General features: G+C 42.6%; 1 long non-coding RNA gene across 2 annotated transcripts in view; it reads left to right on the top strand.

Moving 5' to 3' along the window:
- The first annotated feature begins 434 nt into the window (after nucleotides 1–434).
- Nucleotides 435–9,597, top strand: part of LOC307187998 — a 59,466-nt gene continuing 50,303 nt past the window's right edge. For both annotated transcript variants that reach the window (XR_013828779.1, XR_013828780.1), the window contains exons 1-2: nucleotides 435–854; nucleotides 7,315–7,487. This is a non-coding gene — a long non-coding RNA (uncharacterized lncRNA). The remainder of the gene's footprint in view (nucleotides 855–7,314; nucleotides 7,488–9,597) is intronic.

Genomic DNA, 9,597 nt, shown 5'->3' with positions numbered 1-9,597 from the left:
AATCTCACCCAGAAGCATACACATACAAACTCACAAAAAAAGGAAAAGGGGAAAATATAATAAATCTTGCTCTCTAAGTCCACCTCCTCAATTTGGGATGACTCGTTGTCTATTCATGTATTCCACAGATGCAGGTACATCAAGTTGATTGTGGAGCTTTAATCCGCTGCTTCTGAGGCTGCTGGGAGAGCTTTCCCTTTCTCTTCTTTGTTCTCACAGCTCCCTGGGGCTCAGCTTTGGATTTGGCCCTGCCTGTGCGTGTAGGTCGCCTGAGGGCATCTGTTCTTCGCTCAGACAGGACGGGGTTAAAGGAGCCGCTGATTGGGGGCTCTGGCTCACTCAGGCCAGGGGGAGGGAGGGGCACGGAGTGCGGGGCGGGCCTGCGGCGGCAGAGGCCGGCGTGACGTTGCACCAGCGTGAGGCGCGCCGTGCGTTCTCCCGGGGAAGTTGTCCCTGGATCCCGGGACCCTGGCAGTGGCGGGCTGCACAGGCTCCCCGGAAGGGGGGTGTGGATAGTGACCTGTGCTCGCACACAGGCTTCTTGGTGGCGGCAGCAGCAGCCTTAGCGTCTCATGCCCGGCTCTGGGGTCCGCACTGATAGCCGCGGCTCGCGCCCGTCTCTGGAGCTCCATTAAGCAGCGCTCTTAATCCCCTCCCCTCGCGCACCAGGAAACAAAGAGGGAAGAAAAAGTCTCTTGCCTCTTCGGCAGCTCCACACTTTTTTCTGGCCTCCCTCCCGGCCAGCCGTGGCGCACTAATCCCTTCAGGCTGTGTTCACGCCGCCAACCCCAGTCCTCTCCCTGCGCTCGGACTGAAGCCCGAGCCTCAGCTCCCAGCCCCGCCCGCCCCAGCAGGTGAGCAGAGAAGCCTCTTGGCCTGGTGAGTGCCGGTCGGCACCGATCCTCTGTGCGGGAATCTCTCTGCTTTGCCCTCCGCACCCCTGTTGCTGTGCTCTCCTCCGCAGCTCCGAAGCTTCCCCCCTCTGCCACCCGCAGTCTCCACCCGCGAAGGGGCTTCCTAGTGTGTGGAAACATTTCCTCCTTCACGGCTCCCTCCCACTGGTGCAGGTCCTGTCCCTATCCTTTTGTCTCTGTTTATTCTTTTTTCTTTTGCCCTACCCGGGTACGTGGGGGGTTTCTTGCCTTTTGGGAGGTCTGAGGTCTTCTGCCAGCGTTCAGTAGGTGTTCCGTAGGAGTTGTGCCACGTGTAGATGTATTTCTGGTGTATCTGTGGGGAGGAAGGTGATCTCTGTGTCTTACTCTTCCACCATCTTCCCGGAAGTCTCCTCAACTCCTATTTGTAGTTTTTTAAGGAACCTCCATACTGTTCTCCATAGTGGCTGTACCAATTCACATTCCCACCAGCAGTGCAAGAGTGTTCCGTTTTCTCCACACCCTCTCCAGCATTTATTGTTTCTAGATTTTTTTGAAGAATGTGTTGAGAAGATTAGAAAGATCATTGGCTTTTGTGTCAAATAGACTGGACATGAATTCTAGCGTCACCATTCATTACCAGGGTCATCTTATGTAACTTGCATACTTTCCTCATCTGTAAAATGGGACTGATATCTAACATTTAAGGTTGCTGTGTGAAAGTAAATAGTTGTTAAGTGGCCAGGTACATGGTGATAGACACTTAAGAAATGGTAACTCCTTACTTTCATGCCCTACAATCTTAGTCATATAATATATATGCCCCCAGGACTGTCACCTAAGATTTAGTGTCTGACCTTCATTTTCTTAGTTTGGATATTACAAACTACTACTTCATCCTACTAATACTAATTATAATCATAAATAACAATAGCCACAAGTATTACTATATATCATGGGAGACTGGAGTCTTTTTAAACTGAAAGTCTATTAATTATGGGTTTGTAAGAAGTTTCTTATTTTAGGTTTAGGCTGTGATTTATCTCTAAATCCATTTCATTTTTCTTATTAGATCCTGTGTGTGTGTGTATCACTGAGCCTTGCTGACAAGAGATTAGAATGTGAGACCAGGCCATGACAAGAGTGATGTGTACTTTGTCATGTTTTTGTACTTCATTTTGGAAAAAATACTTTGAAAATAAATTTTTTAAATGCTGGGTGTGTCTTAGCAACTTGGACTGATGACTCTTCTCCTACATGTGTTGTTATTTGAGACTGAATATACCGGACTTTGTAAAATATCCCGTTGACTCTAAGGAATGTCATAGCTGAGCCATCTGGCTAGACCACACATGATGGGTGGTCATTTTGACCTGGATGCAAGGTTAATCACTATCAATTATCCTGGAAGTAGGAAGTTCTAGGGCTGGACATGAGCTAGCCCTTGGACTAGTGGAGAGGATACTTTTCTTTTATGGGTCCCCAGGAGGGGAAGTGAAGGTTGTCCCGGACTCAAGATATGGGAGTATGTGGAGAATTTCCAGTGGTGAGAATTAGTGGACGCTTGTGCAAGGAGGCAGGCTGGAAGGTAGAATGGGTGTTGACCTAATAAGTGGAGCTAAGGTAGATTTTGGGCATGTGGGATGCTAGCAGTTGTGAGTTATTCCCTGTAACCCTAAACCTCAGTTGAGAGTAAATCACATCTTCCCTAATCCTTTCCCGGTTGTAACGTGGGGAATTGGGTTCAGCAGTAAGCTCACGATCAAATCAGGGAGGAGCAGTGAGGGCCTGTGGTCAAGAATAGCTTCCCAGAAGGGAAGTGCTATCACAAGGATTGTCAGCAGCACAGGAGAAGATGCGAGGGGAGGAAACTGACAGATTTGTTCTAGACCACGTGGAAGGCAGGATGCTGGGAAATACCCAGAAAACTTTGAGGAGATTTTCTGTGCCAGGAGTTGGCTGTAAAGGGTTCAGATCATAATAGTCTGGGCCTGAAAAGAAAATGCAACCTCATTTTGTAGCCACAGGCAGGTGAGGCTGATGACTTATGAGTTATACGTAGATTTCTTATTTAATTTCCACAACAAACAGGTTGTAAGTATTATTACTCCTATTTTACAGCTATAATACCAAGAATTGAATTCAGGTTTTAACTACTTATGAAATGGCCACACTGAGATTTGTGCCATGTCCATCTGCCACCGAAGGTGATGTCTTCCTATAAGACCATCATGCCTGCCTCCTGAAGGGGTGAACTAGAAGTGAAGAGAAATGTGGCTCACTGGTTAATTTCCTGTGGTATTTCCACAAAGCAAACCTGTGAAAGTATTGCTTTCCATCTGTTTCATCCATTCTTTCGGTATAAATTGCCTATCATTATTATCTGTCCAAATGTCTTGATGGGGGAGTGGGGTGTAGGGGAAATTTGTAATTTTCGTAAGAACCAGTAACATTTCACTTCTTAAGTAAGACTTTTAATTCTCTGGTCTGTGGCCTGAAATTGATTTTCCCCCAGCTGTTGACCAATGTGATAGAAAATCTACTTAGTGTAATAGGTACTCTCTCCTTGAGCTGTTGAAAAAGAATATTGTATAGTTTAAAAGATACTCCATCTAGCCTGAACTCTGACACAAAGAGCTTTATGAGTGCAGGTATGTCGCTCATGACTTCTTATTCTAAAACCAGGATTTGTGCTTCCTAAGCTCTGTCTTTCTGCTCTAAATTTCAATGTATAATTTAAATTTCTTGGTTCCTGTGTATGAGTTTCTGAATTAAGGAATGTTTATACACAGACACAGAAAAGAAAGGCAGCCAGCACTGCCTTTATTTAGCAGATATGCACTGGTATTTCTGTAGCAGTTGTATATTTAAGTACTTTCATGCTAGTTGGTACCTGGCTTCTGTTCTGAGACACCCTGAGTGGCTCATATTACCCTAGCTGTATGCGTTATCCCCTGTGCAGTCCCACAATCATTGAGTCAAGGTATTTCATGGAAGTTTATTATTTTTTGAAAGGTTTCGAAATATTTTCACATGTACAAAATAACAATAACTCTAAATAGAGTATGCAGACATAAATTTAAAAAGACACCTAGGATAGAGGAAGAGAGAGAGAGGAAGAGAGAGAGAGAGAGAGAGAAGCAATGGCTATCACTAAACATCAATAAGAATGACATGAAAACTTAACACTATATTAGACATGTATAGTCTCCTGTGTCATTCTGTCTTTTCTTTCTTTTTTCTCTCCTTTCTGTTTCTTCTTTTTATATCATCTAAGAGTTAAAGAAAAGAAATTTCTATTTTCAGACTTTTTCTGAATCTTTTTCCTAGAATTGTCAATAGCACAGAGCTTTGACTAGGTAGATATCTTTCATTAAAAAATTAAACTTTCAGTACTTTGAGACTGAAAGCACATAGAAAGAAGAGAACATTTCTTGTGCTATTAAATAAGCTCAAAGTGCTTCTTTTATTCAAAAAATGAGCAGAATGGTCTGTGGTGTTTTGGGTGGTAAAAAGAATGAGGTACTCACAATGCAAGGTCTTTTACTGACCCGCAGTCACTGTTCCTTGCAAAAGGTAATCTAATAATCCTCTATTCCATTTAAGGACTATACGAGCTTGTACATTTCCAGACATCTTAAATGATTTGCCCAATGACCCTTCAAGCCCTTCTGATCCAAGTATTGTTATTACTCTTGCTTGATGGGAATTTAGGTGGACTGAAGTTGAGTGAGATCTTGGATGCTAATATATGCCCTGCTGGTGTGTGGTTTTCTTTCTTATAAGCCGGCCACATTGTCCAAAAAAGTCCCCCCAAAATACAAGCGCATGGCTCTGAGTTTTTGTTTTTCTGATTGACGTGAGTAACTTTCAGAAATCTCTCTGAAGTTCTTTGAGGATCTATTGCTATTCTTGACAGAGTTTTGTAGTTGATTGCTTTGAAGCCCACTTATCTTCCTTAGCTGATTGAAGATGTCACTAATGTGCTTTTTTAATTAGTTTGTGAAGTGGGTGGAGATGGAGCAAAGTCAATTTCATCTTGCTAAAATCCAATCAATGCTAGTTGACTGAATGACTTTAGTTTATTTAGCCGATTGACCCTGGACTTCTTCAAAAGTTGTTTTCTCTTATTTTCAATTTTGATGATTAAAAAAAATGATTTAATTACAGAATTCACTTTTATGTTGCTTAATATGCTGACAGGAAATTTACCCTACTTTTCCACCTTATGTACAACTCATAAGGCATATAATAACCCTCCGCTGAATTCAATATTTGCTGTTCCAAACTATAAATGAGACAACACAGTTTTCTCTTTTGACTTTTCATTTCTCTTACTGTGCAGACAAGTATTTATAGAAAGAAAAGATTGCCCAGACCTTTGCAAAAATATTTACAGTGTCTAACTTTTGTTGAATTTTCTTTAGGGTTTTTACGATGCAGTGTTTTGCAAATCCTTTCACTGGTTAAACTTCCTTATTGGAGTAATGAATAGAAAAATGGTGGTTCCCATTTATCTGGAGAAGAATTATTGTGACTGCCTGCCTGGGCATCAAGCTGAAATGCTTACAAAACCATTTCACATCTCAAACAACAACCAACCAAATTTTATTTCTGTCAAAATAATAGAAACAAATGGTTCCAAAGCAGAAATGCTGCTAGTAAACGTTTTCATCAGAATCAAGCACTGTGGCTATTAAAATTCATCCAAATTAAATGTTTATTTCTGAAACAAATGCCTTCTTTGTAAAATATTTGCCACGAAAGACTCCATCGACCCTGCAGGGAGAGTTCACTTATGTGAAAGACCTATGACTCATGAAATCCTAATTAGAGAAAACTTCAGTAAACTTCTCTTTCAAAGGAAATGTTAAGCCTGAATTTTTAAGGGGGTAATGAAAACTCATTCCAAAGTTTTATTTCCAAATGCCATTTTTAAGAAATTCTACAAGCTGACTCAGGAAGAACATGGGCAGGTCACTGTTTGTCAAATGTACCAGGAGATCCCAGCTGAGTCCCAAACTGGATTTAGGTCCCTGTTTCACTTTGATTGGTTTGATCCTGGAGTGTCTGAATGGAACAGAGGAGGAGGAAAAACAATGGAATGGATGGATTGGTGTCTACTCCCCTGGCTCAGCCTCAAGGACTGACCTTGAGACCGCAGAAGAGGATGAAACTTGCCTCTTGATGCATAAAATCTGCATACAAGTTATCCTAAAATGCCAAGCACATTTCAAACTTCTGCATATACCTTATACACTAATATCTCCTCGGTAAAAACAAGTTACATGGGTGAATTCAAGACCAAAGTGTATGGCAGTCCATTCACCCACCATGAGGTTAAAACAAATCACATACCTAAGACCAACATCAATGGGAAGGACACATTCTCCCGTCGTGAGGGAGAGAGAAGTGAGTAAATATTTCCTGAACAACATTATAATCTACTGCAAGTGGTAAAGCCAGAAAGTAAGGATATGTGTTCATGAAATATTCATGAGTGTTAGTCCAAACAGTGCCAAAGATCATAGTGCAGCTTTGACACCCAGGGTTTAGAGTTGCCACCAGCAGAGAATTGATGAACATGGTGGAACAGTATTTCTCCAGAGGCCTCTTGCCTATAGTCAGTGGCCAGGTGCCTTGGTAAGACGTTGGAGCAGTGAAGCAGGCGTGTTTTTGTTGCTGAGCACACACTAGATGCTACTACCCCTGGAGAATCTAGGAACTACCTGGGAGAGACTTTCAGTGGGGCTAAACTTCTAAACAAGCAGGAGCATTGGTACAGATTAATTTGTATTTGTTTCCTTTGGATAGCGTTGTTTTGTAAATTAAGTGGGAGATTAACCTCACTTTCTAGATAATTCCAAAATAAAGCCCCCAATGAGTCTTATATCCATATTGTGAAGACAAGAGAACATATTTTGCCTGCAACTATATATTTGTGTATAGGATGGCCTACACAACTTATTTTTAGACAAATAATGGAATGGATATATGTGTCCAGTGGTGGTTTTAGTCAACAAACAATTGAACATTTAAAAGAAAATTGGAAACAACTTGAAGGTATACCATGTGGTTTTGCCATTGTATCCTAAAAAGACACAAAATTTCTATTTGTGGAAGCAGTTTATGATCCTACCTGCTCCTCCATCTGCCATCGTTTTCCTACTAACACATGTATGTGGATGTTGTCCCATCACAGTGACTACGAGCATGAGCGTGGGGGTTGTGTGTTGCAAAGGGCTAAGTTCTTACCAAATCCATTTCCTCTTCTTCCTGAATACATAGCTAGATTACATTTTGCAAGTTCCTTGAGGGTAGTTGTGGCCATGTGACTGAGTTCTAGCCAATGGAGCGTGAGCAGAAATGATGCTATGTCATTCCTAAGACTGACCCATAAAAACATCCCATGTTTGATTCTCCATCTTCTTTCCCTTTCCAGGGCTTAATGTAGACAAAAATGCCAGTCTTGGAAGCCATGTGTTGAAGATAGTAGAGCCATAAAATGAAAGGATACTGGATCTTTGAGCTACCACTTGGCAAAGCATCTACTGATCAGGAATTTAAATAAGCAAGAAGTAGAATCCTATCATGTTTGAGACTATGTGACCACAGGTAAGTTATTTGCCCTCTATACACATCAATTTCCTCACCTGTTAAGTGGTGTGCAGTTCTAAAATATGTACACAAAACTCATGGACACTCCTCCCTTCAAGAGGTGGAGTATAATTTTCCTCCTTTTGGGTGTGCTCTGGACTTAGTGCTTGTTTTCTAACAGAATATAGTGGGCGTAGTGGTGTGTGGCTTCTAAGACTGGGTCATAGAAGGTGTGGTGGCTTCCTGTTTACTCTCATTCTTGGATCCTTTCCTCTGGGGGAAGTTGGCTGCCATGTTGTAAAGATACTCAAGCAGCCCTATGGAGAGGTCTACCTAGTGAGGAACTGAAGACTCCTACCAATAGCCATGTGACTGATCCAACTTAGAAGCAGATCCTCCAGACCCAGTCAAGCCTTTAGATAACCATCATGCTAGCTGGCATCTTCATCAGAGATTCTGAATCAGAAATACCCAGCCTCTCTCTGATTTTGATCCATATAAACTGTGTGATCCATGGAATCTAAGTCGAGCAATGAAAGATATGAGCCCATTAGGGGGACTGATAGGCAGATTAAAGTCAATAGATTGGAAGTTCCAATGAAGATCAAAGAATGGTTGGATTGAGACAGATGCTAGACTACGTGAGCTAGAGAGATAGAACTGATGATCAGAGTGTACAATGCTTAAAATCAAGATAGTGGAAGTAACATAACCATGGGTGTGGGATTATAAAAATCTAAGTTGTTAAGATCATAGGAGTAAATATCTAAGATGAACTGAAGGATAGATTGTTGGAAGTGAGAGCCTAGAGTGATGGGCAGATTATTTTGTTAGACGTTGAAGCTGCCAAGAATATGACAGGGATGGGGTTAATTTTGTCAAGCAAAGCAGTGAGCTGGATGCTAATATTTTCAATGAATATGGAGGTCAAATTGCATACTTGTTAGATGAGTAAACCAAGGAGGGATGGTTGGTGGTCCTGCCTGACAGATGTGGGTCTAAGAGGCCTGCATCTTTGAGGAAGAAGGGATAAGAAATTGTATAGAAGTGGCCAAGAGGAGCTAGGAAGATACCACGTGATGCCCAAGCCCTAGGGTACATGGGAGCAGGAGAAAAACATCATCGTTGCTGGTGAAGGCTGTTGGGGGGAGTAGTGCTGTCAGACAACAGCCAGACTGCTGCTAGAGAAAGAAGGAAAAGGACGCACCTGGAGGAGGTGTTGTAGATAATGGGAATTCGGCTGATAATAGACTCTAAATCTCAGATCAAAGAGTGAAAGCGTTTGTGAGGCAGAGAAGTGGTGGGAGATTGGGTCAGACTAGGGGATTACAGGGCTACAGGGGAATAAAAACCTGAGTAATGATGGGAACTTGGAAATCCTGAACTTCTGGCAGTGGCTGATTTAAAAGCGTACTTGGCTTGACCGTGATGGCCTTTTAGATGAAGGTGAATACTAAGCTCTGCTCATGGCCTTTTCTTAGACTTGTTCTTGGTCAGGTGGTAGGGGTGAGGTGTGTGGTGGCATGGCTGCGGCAAAGGCCATCTTACCAGGAGTCCATGGAGTTTCGTGGGCCTCCCTGAATTTCCCGAGGGTGGGGCGGGGTGTCAGGAGGCACTCTGAAGGCAGTGGGTGGTGCTACAGTCCAAACAACAGGGAGACCCACAGCTGGCAGTCTCCACGGGACTCTGGAAATCTTACTTAAATTCTTGTTTGCTGAGTTTCAACTGTCTGCCCTATTGAAAGATCAACGCACCAGATACCCTTAGGATTCAAAATGGTAGAGTCTATAAAATGTTGCTTCACTCCCGGTCACCACTTGATAAGGAAAGGAAATTGAGTCAACATTTTAGACTTAACTGCTTCTTTTTCCTTATCGCCTCTTAAAATAGTCATTGTTTTATTATTATTAAAACTCTACAACGACGGCAGCAGTCGTTTAGAATTTAGCTCAACTAAAGATGCTTTTCAGGGAGGACCAGTTTAGCACTGTTGGAACTGCCAGTGCACAGTGAGAGTATAAAGCGGATGGAGGGAGTTCCCTGGCGGCCTCGTGGTTAGGTTCAACCCGAGATTCAATTCCTGGTCGGGGAACTGAGATCCTGCAAGCTGAGTGGTGCAGCCAGAGAA

The sequence above is a fragment of the Stenella coeruleoalba genome (genome assembly GCF_951394435.1).
Source record: "Stenella coeruleoalba genome assembly, chromosome: 6".
NCBI lineage: Eukaryota > Metazoa > Chordata > Mammalia > Artiodactyla > Delphinidae > Stenella > Stenella coeruleoalba.
The sequence above is the reverse complement of the archived record's forward strand: the minus strand, read 5'-3'. Positions and strand labels throughout refer to the sequence as shown.